This window comes from Bombina bombina, chromosome 2 (assembly GCF_027579735.1).
Source record: "Bombina bombina isolate aBomBom1 chromosome 2, aBomBom1.pri, whole genome shotgun sequence".
Classification (NCBI taxonomy): Eukaryota; Metazoa; Chordata; class Amphibia; order Anura; family Bombinatoridae; genus Bombina; species Bombina bombina.
This window is the reverse complement of record NC_069500.1, coordinates 33,819,853-33,837,146: the sequence shown is the minus strand read 5'-3', so window position 1 is coordinate 33,837,146 and position 17,294 is coordinate 33,819,853. Positions and strand designations below refer to the sequence as shown.

The 17,294-nt window shown below is 43.2% G+C and overlaps 1 protein-coding gene across 1 annotated transcript in view; it reads right to left on the bottom strand.

Moving 5' to 3' along the window:
* DNAJB5 (DnaJ heat shock protein family (Hsp40) member B5) overlaps positions 1–16,724 on the bottom strand; it is a 49,013-nt gene extending 32,289 nt beyond the window's left edge. The window contains exon 1 of the mRNA XM_053700998.1: positions 16,586–16,724. The gene's annotated coding sequence lies outside the window, so the exon portion shown is untranslated. The remainder of the gene's footprint in view (positions 1–16,585) is intronic.
* Between the last annotated feature and the right edge of the window lie 570 nt (positions 16,725–17,294).

Below are 17,294 nucleotides of genomic sequence, written 5' to 3'. Positions count from 1 at the left end.
TGAAATGAAGAATGGATTTGCCGCAAAGTAAAATTGATGGACAAAAAACATGAATACATGAAGGATATATAGTGCTTGATCCTGGATATGAAGCCAAAAGATGGCAAGGCCATCTGACCCGAGTCCCAAACAGAAGATAATATTCATTCCTAAGGGACAGCTAAAGAATAAAAATAGCTCTGAGCCTTGAATATGAATGAGGATTGCAAAATGATCTTAAAGGGACAGTCTAGTCATAATTAAACTTTCATGATTCAGATAGAGCATGCAATTTTAAACAACTTTCCAATTTACTTCTATTATCTAATTTGCTTAATTCTTTAAATATCCTTTGTTGAAGAAATAGCAATGCACATGTGAGAGCCAATCACGCAAGGCCTCTATGTGCAGCAACCAATCAGTTAGCTACTGAGCATATCTAGATATACTTTTCAGCAAGTGATATCAAGAGAATGAAGCAAATTAGATAATAGAAGTAAATTAGAAAGTTGTTTAAAATGACTTGCTCTTTCTAAATCATGAAAGAAAAAAAAAAATGGGTTTCATGTCCCTTTAAGTTCTTTGGGGGCAGGGCTAATGCACTAGAGAGCTAGCTGAACACACAGGGTGACCCAATAACAAGAGGCATATATGTGCAGCCGCCAATCACCAGCTAGCTCCCACTACTGCATTGCTGCTCCTTCAACAAATGATACCGAAGGAACAAAGCAAATTTGATAATAGAAGTAAAATAAAAAGTATGTACCTGAATCATGAATGTTTAATTTTGACTTTACAGTCCCTGACAAGTGTAGTTCTGTACCTTGTAAAGTGCATTTAAAATGAGCTTTTTTTATGCCCATGAATTAATATATTTTCCAAGTTTGTTGCACAAATAATCCTTAAAGTGAATGTCAATTTTGATGCTAAAAATTCAATTAAAAACAGGGGCACTTTAATTCAGCAAAATTTACATTTCACTCGTGAAAAAAACCTTACCTTTTAAACTTGTCAGCCGCTCCAGCTTCGCAAAGCCTCTTCCTGGGTCTAAAATGAGGACTCCGGCTTCCTCCAATCACAGCGTTGAATCAGACACTGATTCCCCTGGGGGGGGGGAAGCCATGATTGGAGGATGACCTATCCATCATTTCTGACATCAGAAATGGCTTGCGACGACCGGAGGAAGCTGGAGCTGCTGTCAAGATTAAAAGGTAAGGTTTTTTTTTCACAACAGGAGTGAAATGTAAATTCTGATGAATTAAAGTGCCCCTGTTTTTCATCAAATTTTTTTAAAACCGGGCACTTTAGCATCAAAATTGACCTTCACTTTAAAGGGAAAGTACACTCCAAGTTTTAAAAAAAAATTAAAACATTTTTTAAGTATTATAAATATTTGTAATAAGTACCTATTAAAGGTTTCCTGTTCTTTTCTTTGTATTGCTAATTAAAAAGCCTTATTTCACCAAACCCATTTTTTTGTCATTATGTAGGCCTATAACTATGTTCTACCTAGGTAGAAACATCATGGTGGCCCGCATGCACATTTGCCATCTTTTTTGATTAAAGCATGCGCACCTTGGTCCCTCTTCGTCTATTCTGTAGTGCGTCACCAAAGGCAGGGCTGACATCTAAATTGCGAAGTAGTCAACGGTGGGCGTGGCGCACCAGAGCGCTGAAGATTATTAACATAGCTATTAGCGACAGGCAAGTGAGTGGGAGTCAGCAGAGAACTTGCATAACTCCTGTTTGCACTACACATTGCAAGGTGTCTGCGAGGGACAAATCTACTTCACTGCTTTAATACAAGTGACATCTTCCTATTGAAATCTGTAAATTACCCCCAACGATACTCAGGATGTGCAGCATAACTCAATGGATCCCGCGTAGCCCCTTTTACAGAGAGAAACCCCGGCCGTGAGGCTAAAGCTTGTTACTCCTGTAGCTGATGAATGAACTGAGAATTCTGTGTCTCACAACAGAATTCCGCAGCGCTATGAACATGGGTGGTATATAAAAAAACGATTACAGGGATCAAATGGGTGAAGGGTCCTGCCGAGAGTTGCACTGTTGTAGTCGGCTCTCATGAAGGTGAACTACAAACAGCTGGGCTCATAGGCTTACATGCTATGGGGTTTTAGGGGATAGGAAGGTTAGTGTAGGTTGTAAGCGTCCCTGAATAGTAGAGTCTTCAGGGAGCACTTGAAGCTTTTAAAACTAGGGGAGAGTCTTGTGGAGCGAGGCATTGAGTTCCATAAGATGGGAGCCAGTCTTGAGAAATCTCGTTGACGGGAATGTGAGGAGGTAACAAGAGGAGAGTAGGAGATCATGAGCGGAGCGAAGGGGACGGGAGGGAGAGTATCTGGAGAAAAGGTCTGAGATGTAGGGGGGGGGGGGGGGGGAGCAGTGCAATTGAGGGCATAGTAAGAATTTAGTGTTTAATCCTGGAGGCAAGAGGAAGCAAGTGAATGGCTTGGCAGAGAGGTGCGGCAGATGAAGAGTGACGTGCAAGGAAGATGAGCTTGGCAGAAGCATTCATTATAGATTGTAAAGGAGCTAGGTGGCAGCTAGGGAGACCAGAGTGGATAGAGTTGCAGTAGTCGATGCGGGAAAGGATGAGAGAGTGAATTAAAATCTTTGTTGTGTCTTGTGTAAGGAAATGTCTAATTTTAGCGATGTTTTTAAAGTGGAAGCGGCAGGCTTTAGCCAAGGACTGAAAGTGAGGAGTGAAAGAAAGATCTGAGTCAAGTGTGACCCCAAGACATCTGGCATGTGAGGTTGGGGTAATGATGGAGTTGTCAACAGAGACATGGGCGGGGGTAGGGATTTTGGAAGAAGGGGGGGGGAGGAAATAGGGAGCTCAGTTTTGGAGAGATTTAGCTTGAGGTAGTGAGAGGACATCCAGGATGAGATATGAGAGAGACAGACAGTTAGTATATAATTAAAACAGCTCAGATGTTGCCCAACTAAAACCTCAAGGGCCGCAAACAGCAGAAATCACTGGTCTTCTAGACTGGAATAATTGATTGGATAATACTTGTCTGACTCGTCTGGTCTCAAGTAGACCGGATGTCAGCACTGTTTTCTCAGTCTAAAGGACAGAAAGCACATATTGTTTTACATATACACAACACTACTTTACAAAAGATCTGTGTAGCAAAATCAAAGTCTTGAAGATATTTAAACTGCCATTTTGTTAGTAAACTTTGCACTGTTCTTTAGTAGCCATTTAAAATACTTGTGTATTATCTCTTCTACTGAAGCCAATTAAGGGCAAACATAAACAAGCTACTACAGTAATCAACCAATCACTGTGTAGAATGTACCAGGGTTAGGCTTGCAAGGTCTGGAATATGTACTGGATGTCTAAGTTCCAGTTGCATTTCAAGCTCTGTGATGTCTATCTATGTGCATTTAACTTCTGGACAAAACAATTACAGTAAGACTTATGCTTGCATCAGATTTTTAAATAGATATTTATGCGAGTGAAAAATTAAAACCATTGTGCTGTTTATTTATTTATATATTATATACTAGCTGATCATATCAGGTGAGCCAATGACAAGAGACATATGTGCAGCCACCAATCACCAGCTATCTCCCAGTAGTGCATTGCTGATCCAGAGCCTACCTAGGTATGCTTGTCAACAAAGTGAGAAAAAGTGAATTTGATAATAGAAGATAACTGAAGAGTCTATTATTTTCCCGTCCTCTGAAGCATGAGATTAGTTTTGCATTTAATTTCCTTTAAATACAAAACTTGAAATATTCCTAATTTCTCTGTAAGGGAATTTTTAAAAAACCAGTGCTTGACAAATATGTTCAAAAATTAGGAGCCAGTAAGTATATTTGGAAGCCAGGCATATTTTTAGGAGCCAGACAGTTGGATTTGTATACATATATATGGAGAATACCCCAAAAAGTTAGAAGCCAGGGGTAAAATTCTGGTAGCCAGTGGCTCCCAGGCTCCTGGGTTTGTCGAGCCCTGTTAAAAACCATCTATTTTTTAAATAATATCGATCTGCTGGAATGAAAAAAACACTTTTACGTTAATGTGTGTGAGATACGGCTGTCCATTAATACTACAGTATGAACTAAGCATAAAAACAGAATTTATGCTTACCTGATAAATTACTTTCTCTTGCGGTGTATCCAGTCCACAGATTCATCCTTACTTGTGGGATATTCTCCTTCCCTACAGGAAGTGGCAAAGAGAGCACACAGCAGAGCTGTCCATATAGCTCCCCCCCCCCCACAGTCATTCGACCAAAGGTTAAGAAGCCAAAGGAGAAACCATAGGGTGCAGTGGTGACTGTAGTTTAAACAAAAAAAATTTTTACCTGACTTAATTGCCAGGGCAGGCCGTGGACGGGATACACCGCAAGAGAAAGTAATTTATCAGGTAAGCATAAATTCTGTTTTCTTTTGCAAGGTGTATCCAGTCCACGGATTCATCCTTACTTGTGGGATACCAATACCAAAGCTTTAGGACACTGATGAAGGGAGGGAACAAGACAGGTACCTTAAACGGAAGGCACCACTGCTTGTAAAACCTTTCTCCCAAAAATAGCCTCCGAAGAAGAAAAAGTATCAAATTTATAAAATTTGGCACAAGTATGCAGTGAAGACCAAGTCGCTGCCTTACAAATCTGTTCAACAGAAGCCTCATTTTTGAAAGCCCATGTGGAAGCCACTGCTCTGGTAAAATGAGCAGTAATTCTTTCAGGAGGCTGCTGGCCAGCAGTCTCATAGGCCAAACGGATGATGCTTTTCAGCCAAAAGGAAAGAGGCAGCAGTCGCTTTCTGACCTCTCCTCTTACCAGAATAGATAACAAACAAAGAAGATGTTTGTCTGAAATCCTTAGTTGCTTGTAAATAGAACTTTAAAGCACGAACTACATCAAGATTATGCAAAAGACGTTCCTTCTTCGAAGATGGGTTAGGACACAGAGAAGGAACAACCATTTCCTGGTTAATATTCTTGTTAGAAACAACTTTAGGAAGAAAACCAGGTTTGGTACGCAAAACTACCTTATCTGCGTGGAACAACAGATAAGATGAATCACACTGTAAAGCAGATAATTCTGAGACTATTCGAGCAGAAGAGATAGCTACCAAAAACAAAACTTTCCAAGATAACAACTTAATATCTATGGAATGTAAAGGTTTAAAACGGAACCCCTTGAAGAACTGAAAGAACTAGATTTAGACTCCATGGCGGAGCCACAGGTTTATAGACAGGCTTGATTCTGACTAAAGCCTGTGCAAAAGGATAGACAGAGCAGATATCTGTCCCTTTAAAGAACTAGCCGACAATCCTTTCTCCAAACCATCTTGGAGAAAAGACAATATCCTGGGAATCCTAATCTTACTCCATGAGTAACCGTTGGATTCACACCAACAAAGCCTGGATCAGAGTATCTATAACTGACTCAGAAAAACCCCGCTTTGAAAGAATTAAGCGTTCAATCTCCAAGCAGTCAGACGTAGAGAAACTAGATTTGGATGCTTGAACGGACCCTGTATTAGAAGGTCCTGCCTCATTGGCAGTGTCCATGGTGGGACAGATGACATGTCCACTAGGTCTGCATACCAAGTCCTGCATGGCCACGCAGGCGCTATCAAAATCACTGACGCCTTCTCCTGCTTGATTCTGGCGATCAGACGAGGGAGAAGAGGAAACGGTGGGAAAACATACGCCAGATTGAAGGACCAAGGCGCTACTAGAGCATCTATCAATGCCGCCTTGGGGTCCCGGGACCTGGATCCGTAGAGAGGAAGCTTGGTGTTCTGACGGGATGCCATCAGGTCCAACTCTGGAATGCCCCATAGCCGAGTAAGCTGGGCAATACCTCCGGGTGGAGTTCCCACTCCCCCGGGTGAAAAGTCTGACGACTTAGAAAATCCGCCTCCCAGTTGTCTAGACCTGGGATGTGAATTGCTGAGAGATGGCAGGAGTGGGCCTCCGCCCACCTGATTATTTTGGTTACTTCCCTCATCGCTAGAGAACTCTTTGTTCCCCCCTGATGATTGATGTAAGCTACAGTCGTAATGTTGTCCGACTGAAATCTTATGAATTTGGCCGCAGCTAGTTGAGGCCATGCCTGAAGCGCGTTGAATATCACCCTCAGATTGAGCTACAGATGGCCGAGGAATGGAATGAAGAACTCGGCAAACAGTTAAAAGTTTCAACTTTCTGACCTCCGTCAGAAATATTTTCATTTCTACCGAATCTATTGGTGTTCCTAGGAAGGGAACCCTTGTGAGTGGGGACAGGGAACTCTTTTTGATGTTCACCTTCCACCCGTGAGACCTTAGAAAGGCCAATACAATCTCTGTGTGAGCCTTGGCTCTGTGAAAAGACGGCGCCTGAATTAAGATGTCGTCCAAATAAGGCGCCACTGCTATGCCCCGCGGTCTTAGAACCGCCAGAAGGGACCCTAGCACGTTTGTGAAAATTTTGGGAGCAGTGACTAAACCGAATGGAAGAGCCACGAATTGGTAATGCTTGTCTAGAAAAGCAAACCGGAGGAACTGATGAGGATCTTTGTGGATTAGGATATGCAGGTACGCATTCTTTAGATCCACGGTAGTCAAATATTGACCTTCCTGGATCATAGGTAAGATTGTCCGAATGGTCTCCATCTTGAATGATGAGACTCTGAGGAATTTGTTTAGAAATTTGAGATCCAGGATTGGTCTGAAAGTTCCTTCTTTTTTTGGGAACCACAAACAGGTTTGAGTAAAACCCCAGCCCTTGTTCCGCAATTGGAACTGGGTGGATCACTCCCATTGTATGTAGGTCTTCTACACAGCGTAAGAACGCCTCTCTCTTTGTCGTGTCTGTAGACAGACGAGAAATATGGAACCTTCCCCTTGGAGGGGAGTCCTTGAATTCTAGAAGATATCCCTGGGTAACAATCTCTAAAGCCCAGGGATCGAGAACATCTCTTGCCCAGGCCTGAGCGAAGAGAGAAAGTCTGCCCCCTACTAGATCCGGTTCCGGATCGAGGGCTACCCCGTCATGCTATCTTGGTAGCAGCTGCAGGCTTTTTGGCCTGTTTACCCTTGTTCCAGCCCTGATAAGGCTTCCAGGTTGCCTTGGGCTGTGAAGCGTTGCCCTCTTGCTTTGCAGCTGTAAAGGCTGAAGCGGGACCGCTCCTGAAATTACGAAAGGAACGAAAATTAGCTTTGTTTTTAGCCTTAAAAGGCTTGTCCTGGGGGAGAGCATGGCCCTTTCCCCCGGTGATTTCTGAAATAATCCCTTTCAATTCTGGCCCGAAAAGGGTCTTTCCCTTGAAAGGGATATTTAACAATTTGGATTTTGACGACACATCGGCCGACCATGACTTGAGCCAAAGCGCTCTGCGTGCCATAATGGCGAAGCCTGAATTTTTTGCCGCCAACTTAGCTAATTGCAAAGCGGCATCTGTGATAAATGAATTAGCCAGCTTTAGAGCCTTAATTCTATCCATAATTTCGTCATATGAAGTCTCCGTCTGGAGCGACTCCTCCAGCGCCTCAAACCAGAAAGCCGCTGCATTAGTTACAGGAACAATGCAGGCAATAGGTTGGAGAAGAAAGCCTTGTTGAACAAAGATTTTCTTAAGTAAACCTTCTAACTTTTTATCCATAGGATCTTTAAAAACACAACTGTCTTCAATTGGTATGGTTGTGCGATTAGCAAGTCGAAACAGCCCCCTCTACCTTAGGGACCGTCTGCCATGAGTCCCGCCTAGGGTCAGTTATGGGGAATATTTTCTTAAAAATAGGTGGGGGGACAAAAGGGACACCTGGTCTATCCCACTCCCTAGTAACAATATCCGCAACCCTCTTAGGGATCGGAAATGCATAAGTGTATACAGGAACCTCTAGGTACTTGTCCATTTTACACAACTTCTCTGGGACCACCATAGGGTCAATATCATACAGAGTAGCCAATACCTCCCTGAGCAAAACGCGGAGGTGTTCCAATTTAAATGCTAATGAATCCGACTCTGCCCGATGAGAAACCTTTCCTGAATCTGAAATTTCTCCCTCAGACATCAAATCCCTCACCTCCATTTCAGAGCGTTGTGAGGGTACATCAGATAAGGCTACCAAAGCTTCAGACTGCTCAAAATCTGTTCTTAAAACAGAGCTATCACACTTTGTAGGAAAAACTGGCAGTTTGGATAGAAAGGCCGCAAGGGAATTATCCATAACTGTCGTTAGTTGTTGCAATGTAATAGGGGCAGACGCACTAGAGGCACTAAGCGTCGCTTGCGCAACTGGTTGTGACACATGGGGAGAGGTAGACGGACTATCCTCATTACCTTCAGTCTGAGAATCATCTTGGGCCACATTTTTAAGTGCAACAATATGATCTTTAAAGTGTATAGACATATTAGTGCAATTGGGACACATTCTGAGAGGGGGTTCCACCATGGATTCTAAACACATTGAACAAGGATTTTCCTCAGTGTGTTAACCCCTTAATGCCCAAACCGGAGCAGCCTAAAGCCAACAACCGGTTAACAAACTACAGCACCTTGCCACAGCTTACTGCTGTGGCCCTACCTGCCCTTAGGGATCAGTTTTGGGGAAACAAAGCTTCTTCTAGGCCCTCAATCAGCAGCAGGGCCCTCCATGTGAAGCAGCATGAACTTGTCTTTCAAGCTAAATTAGGCCTCTCCCACTCCAAAGTTGTGAGGCCTACAAAAATCACTTCTAAGTGACTACATTTATGCCATGTGGATAATAACCCCAGTAAAACACTCCAAAGTGCTTAAAAAGGTGTCTCCAATTAGTATTTCTTAATAAATAATCGATTACCCTGCATTAGTGTCAACCAGCCAATTTAGCCCTGTCATGTAAGCATTCAATTCTATACTAAGTCTCAGAACATAGCTTACCCTCCCCACATGGGGATCTTGTCAGTCTTCTAGCATTATCACAGTCTTGTCTAGAAATAAATGACTGAACATACCTCATTGCAGTCAAGCCTGCAAACTGTTCCCCCCAACTGAAGTTTTCTGGTACTCCTCAGTCCTGTGTGGGAACACCAGTGGATTTTAGTTACAACATGCTAAAATCGTTTTCCTCTCAGCAGAATTCTTCATTACTTTTCTGCTAGAGAGTAAATAGTACAAACCGGTACCATTTAAAAATAACAAACTCTTGATTGAAGATATAAAACTACAATTCTAAACACCACATTCACTTTACCCTCCCTGAGAAAGAACCTAGTGCGTTAACGCGGCAAAGAGAATGACTGGGGGGTGGAGCTAGGGGGGGAGCTATATGGACAGCTCTGCTGTGTGCTCTCTTTGCCACTTCCTGTATGGAAGGAGAATATCCCACAAGTAAGGATGAATCCGTGGACTGGATACACCTTGCAAGAGAAATACATTTTCTTTCAATTTAACCAGCTTGCCCCACGCTCCCTAGTAACATCAAAGAGCTAATTCCGTTACCTACGTTTTTTTAAATGCTGCTAATATCCTATAAAGCTATTAGATTGACAGCATAAAAGGTTAAGTTACAGAATTTGCTTTTTGATGGAAGAAGGGACACGCACAATTTTTATACAAAAGCAAAAAGGTGTTTAACCCCTTAAACACACAATGGGCTCGATTTATCAAGCTACGGGGGACAGGCTTGTACATATGAGCCCCTGCCTGCCGCAGCTCGCCGCTGGCGGAATTCAGCATTTCATAAGAACGCTAGTTTGCGCTCTTGTGCAACGCCGCCCCCTGCCCGTGCACAGCCAATCACGTGCGGTCTGGAGCTGTCAACCACCCCAGTCAGATGAGACCGGGAAGATAAAAATTATCCACCTAAGAGGTCATAAGGAGTTAGTGAAGCAGCGGTCTGATGAACGCTGCTTGATAAATACGGATTGCAGGTTCTCTTGTGTAAACCTGCAGTCGAATGGAGCGGAGCCTTTGATAAATTGACCCCAATGTAACCTGTACTTTGCTTTTTTTTATCCCAGGAATAGCATGGGTCTTACCCACACTATTACTGCATACCTCACTCTAGGAAGCATTTGGCTATAGCACTGATTTGGCCAGCGCTAATTATCCTTATATTAAAGACGACAGCGAATGGCTAATATTGACAACAAATAGCATTGTTCGCAAATAATCACACTGGCATACAAAGCTTTACAATCCAACAAAAGACTTTATTTTAATGATAGGGTGCACAATGTAAAGAACATTACTTTAAAGCTGAAAGCTGGGCTAGACTTCACCCTCCCACTCAAGGGCTGACACGAGTTAGCAAAATGTCTTAGGCAATTCTAGGAATGTACACACCATCTGCTGCCAGCTGTGAACCTCCTGCTCTATATGCAACAGGACCAAGTGAAATGTAGCAGTATATAAAGCCTCTGTCGCAGAAAGCTGGTAATTATACCATCTAAAGCTTTAACCCCTTGACTGCCACAGAGGGCAACTTTGCATTCCTATATAAACCATATGGAGCAGGACTGCTCTCCTGTATCAATTCCATTGTCAAGTATTCTTATATTGTACTGTATACACCAATGATCATGTATATAAAGCAGCTCAATTTTGTATAAATTCAAATAATCTCTCTCTAGCAGATGAGGTTAGATTAATGGAATATTATACTCACCATTTAACTGTCCTATAAAATGTTTACTTGAGTAAACTAAAATAATATCCTAATATACATTTACACAACCATGCTGCGTCTGAAAAGTATGCTTGTTCTTTTTCCTTTCAGACGGGTTGCAATGCTGCTATTTTACTTGAACCTGCAACATTCTACACAGTGATTAGTTGGCTCAGAACTCAAACTGATTAATATCTGCCCGTTACAGCAAAGGAGGCCAGCAACATTGATTTTATTAGGATTTTCAAGAGGTCTATCCTTGAACTGCTCTTGACTATAAACTGAGCTAACAAATAAATGATGTTGCATGATTTTAAGACATTTATTTTGCAACAAAGTGCTGCTATATTATATGGGATACTATGGTTTTATGTATTCTCATCATTTGGATTTATCCCTAGCATTTGCAGTAAGTGAATATCTAGATATGGCTGTCACTCTTCCGAGAATAGATATGATTAGATTTATGAATCATCTGTGCAGCTGATGGCTGTGACTTTTAGTCAGATGGGAATCACTAAAATCCCCATTTTGGGCCCTCTATCACTGACTAACTCTCTCTGATTATAAAGGACAAAGAAATGCTGTTGTATGAGGCCATGCAGCTGCAAGGATACACAGAATGGCTTCACACCGCTCAGCAGTTTGTCCAATATTCTGCGCTCAGACTTTTCCATTTCATATATGCAAATCTTACTGACCTCCAAACCCCAAGGACGCACATGTATGCCACATTCCCACAAGTCCTTCATATGGGTTATAAGGGACACAATGTTTACTGTTGTATTTACAGAGACTTAGCAATGTAAAAAGAAAAAAAATTGCATATAAGTTTAACTCCTGAAAAGGGCTTAGACACAAAGTCATACCCAGAACAGCAATGCAGTACTGGGAGCTAGAACACATCTGGTGAACCAATGACAAAAGGCATATGTGCATAGCCGCCAATCACCAGCTAACCCCAGCGGTTCATTACTGCTCCTGAGCTTACCTAGGTATAATGTTCAACAAAGTATACTAAGAGAATGATTTTTTTTTTTCTTTAGCAGTTGTCCGTATCAGCCAGTAAGCACTTGGTATCAGTTGTACAAAAAAATGAACGTCCCGTTTGCATTACTTGAAAGGGTCATAAGTCAAATCTAACATTACAATTATGAATATGTGCACTTTTGCCATTTATTTGAACTAAAAAGCATTTTGGTCATGTAAAGCTATCACTGTTTCAGCATATACACTGCACCAGCATTCAAACACTGACCCTGCTTTATGTATTTTTTTTTACTGCAAAAATATTTGTAAATGTTGGTCTTTCATATACATAACAAAAACAATTAGAGTACAATATCCCTTTAATGAAGAGATTATAAGGCTTAATTGCAAATTGTTTTGCTGGAACCAAAAGCCATCTGGATAAAGCAATTAACTGGATTGTTTAATATTTTTACATAGAGACTGAAGCTGTAATGAGAGCACACTTGTAACTCGCCCTCATGGAGACGACAGCTCTGACTCCTTTTTATCACAGCAAAAGATGCTCACTTGGTGTGACAAGGTCTGAAAATGTCCCAATAAGGAAAGAGCGATAAGCAGTAGTATAGGATCTAGCAATTAGAAGGCAAATGATAGCTGTTTCTGTGTATGACTAGTGAGCAGGGTTTAGTCACGATGCATTAGGATAGTCTGCCCACTACAAGATAAGCTATGTTTAGAAGGTTGCCGGTGACAACACAAATGACCCAGTATATTGACAAGCTTACTACATTTACTAAAACATGTTTCTAAGCATCTAGACATGAAAAGTAGAATTAAGGTGCTCAGAGAGGTAAACATAAATATTAATGGTCAAAAAATGTTGCAGAGAGAGCACAACGCTCTGTACGAGTTGCTGTAGGAAATAGCGTAACCCCTTTAAGCTAAAGAGATGTAATTAGTAAAATCATTCTGCTGCTGTAAGCTTTTGGTGTGGGGTTTGCGACCAAATTATATTTGTAGGATAATAATTATGCGCACTTCCAAGTAAGAAATGGGTCAACATCAGACAGAAGCAGTGAAAATATCCATTTTAGTATATCCTGTTGAATGGCTTCCTTAACAATGAGTAGTCTGTTCAGTGGGAATGAATTACTGGGCTGTGCCAGCAAATGACACTCAGCTCAGGAACGTTTCCAGCACAATTCATTAATGGCCTAATCAGTGCCAGACTAAATTATTTCTCGTGGGTGCCACATGCCACCTACAATCTGGATCTCTCTGGCATACACATGGAGTACCAGAATTACCACAATATGATGTCACATGGATCACAGCCGGGGAGCAGACAGCTTGGACAGGAAGTTAAAAAATTATGGTGATGGGTTAAATTTCTATTGGATGTGTGGAAGCAGCAATATATTTTACTAAGCAGACAGGGGGGTTTGTTTATATATAAATCTAGAACAATTTGGGTGGTGGGTGACTATGCTCTATGCATCTCAATAGCTACAATTGTGGTCCCAGCTGGAGAAGCTTCTAGTTTACCCCACTAATCACCAGCCAGAACAGTCTCTGCACTATTCGCATCCACCTTAATCCACTCCCTTCTACTTACAGGAAAGATTTGTGTGAGTCCAACAAAAGGGTTAAAAGTACTGTGTCCCTTCTGATCACCATGAGCTTTATATACACAACACTTTAAACTGCACTAATTGTAAATCATTGATTTAAGGTTTAGCTAGTTTCTCTCATAGGGCTACATACAGATATATGAATAAATAAAATAAAACCTAATTGTAGCTCCCTGGAAACAATTTCCTTTAGAATGACTGAGGAACATCCAATTAATTGAATTATTTCATACACAATGTAAATATTCAGTGAATCTGGATTTAACGGACAGTGCAGTAAATATTATCAGAACACAACAGCTAACGGGAGATGCTGCAGATTCCTCCAGTGCCAGGAAAAGAAATGACAGGACCTACACTCACAATAACCGCATCATCCTCGCTTTCCCAGTATCTTTCTGCATTTTGATGTTAACTGAAAGTGATAACATTTTCTGACAGCCACAAGATAACCGAGGAAATGCTGGTGAGTAGCAGCGACTGAATCGCTTGTGTACCATGGCAGCATTTCCAGACATCTGCCGCTTGGTACAGCCTCTCTCTGTCTATCAATGAAGCCAATGCCAGCTTATAAATTTAGTCACGTTACCAGGCATGAACCTTGGGTTGAGGACAGCGTTGCGAAGATGCTGCTGCTCTGTAACAATGATGAACAAATTCTATAGTGAATGTTCCTTTTTAATTGGCAATGTCATTAAAGATGAGAGGCTTTGTGTGCCCTCTCAAAATGAAAAATATAACAAATAAATAGCATTATTTAACTACACAACCCATAATCAAATCTTAACATGCTACACACGTAACCAAGCCCATATAAATAAGCGCCACAAACAGAAATACTATTATATAAAAAAAGCCATCATTTTAAAATCCATCATCTAAGCCAATAAAATTCAATCTAGTTTATTAATATCAAAATCCCTAAAGTGGGAGCCTGACACGATGACAAATGTTATAAAAATATCAATATCACCTGGCCCAGACTGTAAGTGACCACAACAGCTGCTGGAAGCAAATCCGTCATTACTGCAGGTAGCAGCGACACACAATACAAACTTGTCATGCACATGTAATCCAAAGGACACCTTGTACCCTGATATAGTCGACAACACAGAAGCATTTGTATATTAGCTTTAGTTTTTTCCTTTAATCTTTTATTACCCAATCAACTGATCAGTGCCATTCAATGCCACCTGTAACAACTACACCAATATAAAGTGCTATGTTTAAATCTCATTACCAATGTAATAAAAAGGAGGCATCTAAGCGAAGGAGCCAGACAATTTTTGGTTCAGACCCTGGACAGGACTTGTTTATTGGTAGGTGAATTTATCCACCAATCAGCAAGAACAACCCAGGTGTTCACCAAAAACAGGCCGGCATCTAAACGTACATTCTTGCTTTTCAAATAAAGATAGCAAGAGAATGAATACAATGTGATAATAGGAGTAAATGAGAAAGTTGCTTAAAATTGCATGCTTTATCTGAATCACGAAAGAAAAAAATGTGGGTTCAGTGTCCCTTTAAGTAGTTGGTTATAAAACAGTTAACTATGTGTTGTGCTATGCCGATATATTTTCTTACTGTATTTACAAAGTTTATCTACCTTACACAAACTATATCACTAATAAATCAAGAACCAGTGTATATGTACTTTGCTGTTTGTCTAAGTTCTGTTTGACCTATTTCACACCATAATGTCAAAGAATAATGTGAAAAAAGCAGTTAGGTAAAATGATGAATGTAGCATAACTTATGAGTGACAGAGGTTCAGATGAGAAACAGGTGACCCCACACACATAGGCTGATCTCCCAGAGCAAGGACATTACAGCACCAAACAGGGCACATAGCAAAAAAAAAAAAAAAAAAAAAAGACAATGACATAAGCAGTGTCCAACAACTTACATCAGATCCCTGAACAAGGAAGAGGTCACTAACAGATACTAACTTGGCACTTGGGTAGGCATCATATCCCCCACCCAAAAAGGGAACAAAGGACCTAAACCCTGATCAGGAGAGAGTTGGGGGACAAAGACTAAATCAGGGGGCCACTGGCAGGGAACAGGACCCCACAAATTAGAGAGGGGGGCACTGTCAGGGAACACAGTAGAGCAATGGGTCACTGGTAGGGAGCAGGGGCCCCACTGCCAGGGAACCCACAAAATAGAGCACGGGGGTCTCTGACAGGGAACAGTGGGCCCACAGAATAAAGCCCAGGGTTCACTGACAGGCAACAGGGGGGTCACTGACAGGGAGCATGGGGCACACAGAGTAGAAAAGGGCGTCACTGACAGGTTAGAGCATGGAGCTCAATCAGGGGGCACAAACACTAGAGCAGGGGATCACAGACCTCATCAGGGGACACAGGCAACAAGAGTTGTGTAAACAATAAACTGGGGGCCCATAGACCCAAGCAGGGGAAATAGACAGTGAACAAGGGGTCCATAGACACTGGTGAGGGACATTTGTAGTGAACCCAGTGCAGGGGCATAATCAGAAGAAAACTTTGTGTCACAGGTGGGGACACACGAACACTAACTCCCGTGTCACCCTCCCCAGGGGCACTAACTCCCGTGTCACCCTCCCCAGGGGCACTAACTCCCGAGTCACCCTCCCCAGGGGCACTAACTCCCGAGTCACCCTCCCCAGGGGCACTAACTCCCGAGTCACCCTCCCCAGGGGCACTAACTCCCGAGTCACCCTCCCCAGGGGCACTAACTCCCGAGTCACCCTCCCCAGGGGCACTAACTCCCGAGTCACCCTCCCCAGGGGCACTAACTCCCGAGTCACCCTCCCCAGGGGCACTAACTCCCGAGTCACCCTCCCCAGGGGCACTAACTCCCGAGTCACCCTCCCCAGGGGCACTAACTCCCGAGTCACCCTCCCCAGGGGCACTAACTCCCGAGTCACCCTCCCCAGGGGCACTAACTCCCGTGTCACCCTCCCCAGGGGCACTAACTCCCGAGTCACCCTCCCCAGGGGCACTAACTCCCGAGTCACCCTCCCCAGGGGCACTAACTCCCGAGTCACCATCCCCAGGGGCACTAACTCCCGAGTCACCCTCCCCAGGGGCACTAACTCCCGAGTCACCCTCCCCAGGGGCACTAGCTCCCGTGTCACCCTCCCCAGGGGCACTAGCTCCCGTGTCACCCTCCCCAGGGGCACTAGCTCCCGAGTCACCCTCCCCAGGGGCACTAACTCCCGGGCACGAACTCCCGTGTCACCCTCCCCAGGGGCACTAGCTCCCGTGTCACCCTCCCCAGGGGCACTAACTCCCGTGTCACCCTCACCAGGGGCACTAACTCCCGTGTCACCCTCACCAGGGGCACTAAACCTTGGGTAGTACTGATGCCCGCGCATGCGCACAGCGCTATAATCTTACCGGTCCGCAAGCTCCTTGCTCAGCACCCAACTGAAGGAGAATACTAAGCGCGAGCCAGCTCTAGCCGCTGAGTGACGTCACGGTAGACCTGCCCCTTTGCCGGCTGTGCAGCCAATCGGTATGTACTCATCATTGTTCCCCGCACGCATCTAACTCTCCACCAATCAGCCCCATCTGTTTTTGCCTCCTCCCTACACATTTCTAAAGCGCCGCCAATGATCGTCAAGCAACTGCTGACAGAACCACGCCTTCTCCTTCATTCTAAACAAATTCAATTCAAAAAGCTGATTTTTAGAGTCATTGTTGATAGGCTCCTTCGCTATCAATCGTGATTGGTTGATGGCCAATATTCCGAGATTCCGCCTCTTCTCATTGGTTTACCCATATGGGGCGTGGCATTAAGGGATTCCTAGTATCCTAGAAGAACCGTCTGAATATGGCGAATGATGTCACCGGATAGTCGGGACAGACATGGTCATGGGGAGTCCGTTAGCTTCCTGGGAACTCGAGCGCGCTGCCTTCATTTTTTTGGAGCGAAGGAACGTCGGCTAAATAATGACGTCACGCGTGTTACGTTGTTATGACGTCATCGTGTTTACTATTCGCACGTTTTATGGCACTGCGGTCTGTGAGTCACAGGCGGAATTTGTTGTGTTGGCAAAAGAACGAGTGGCACTTTTTGCTACCCGGTGATGGCTGGTAAAGGGCT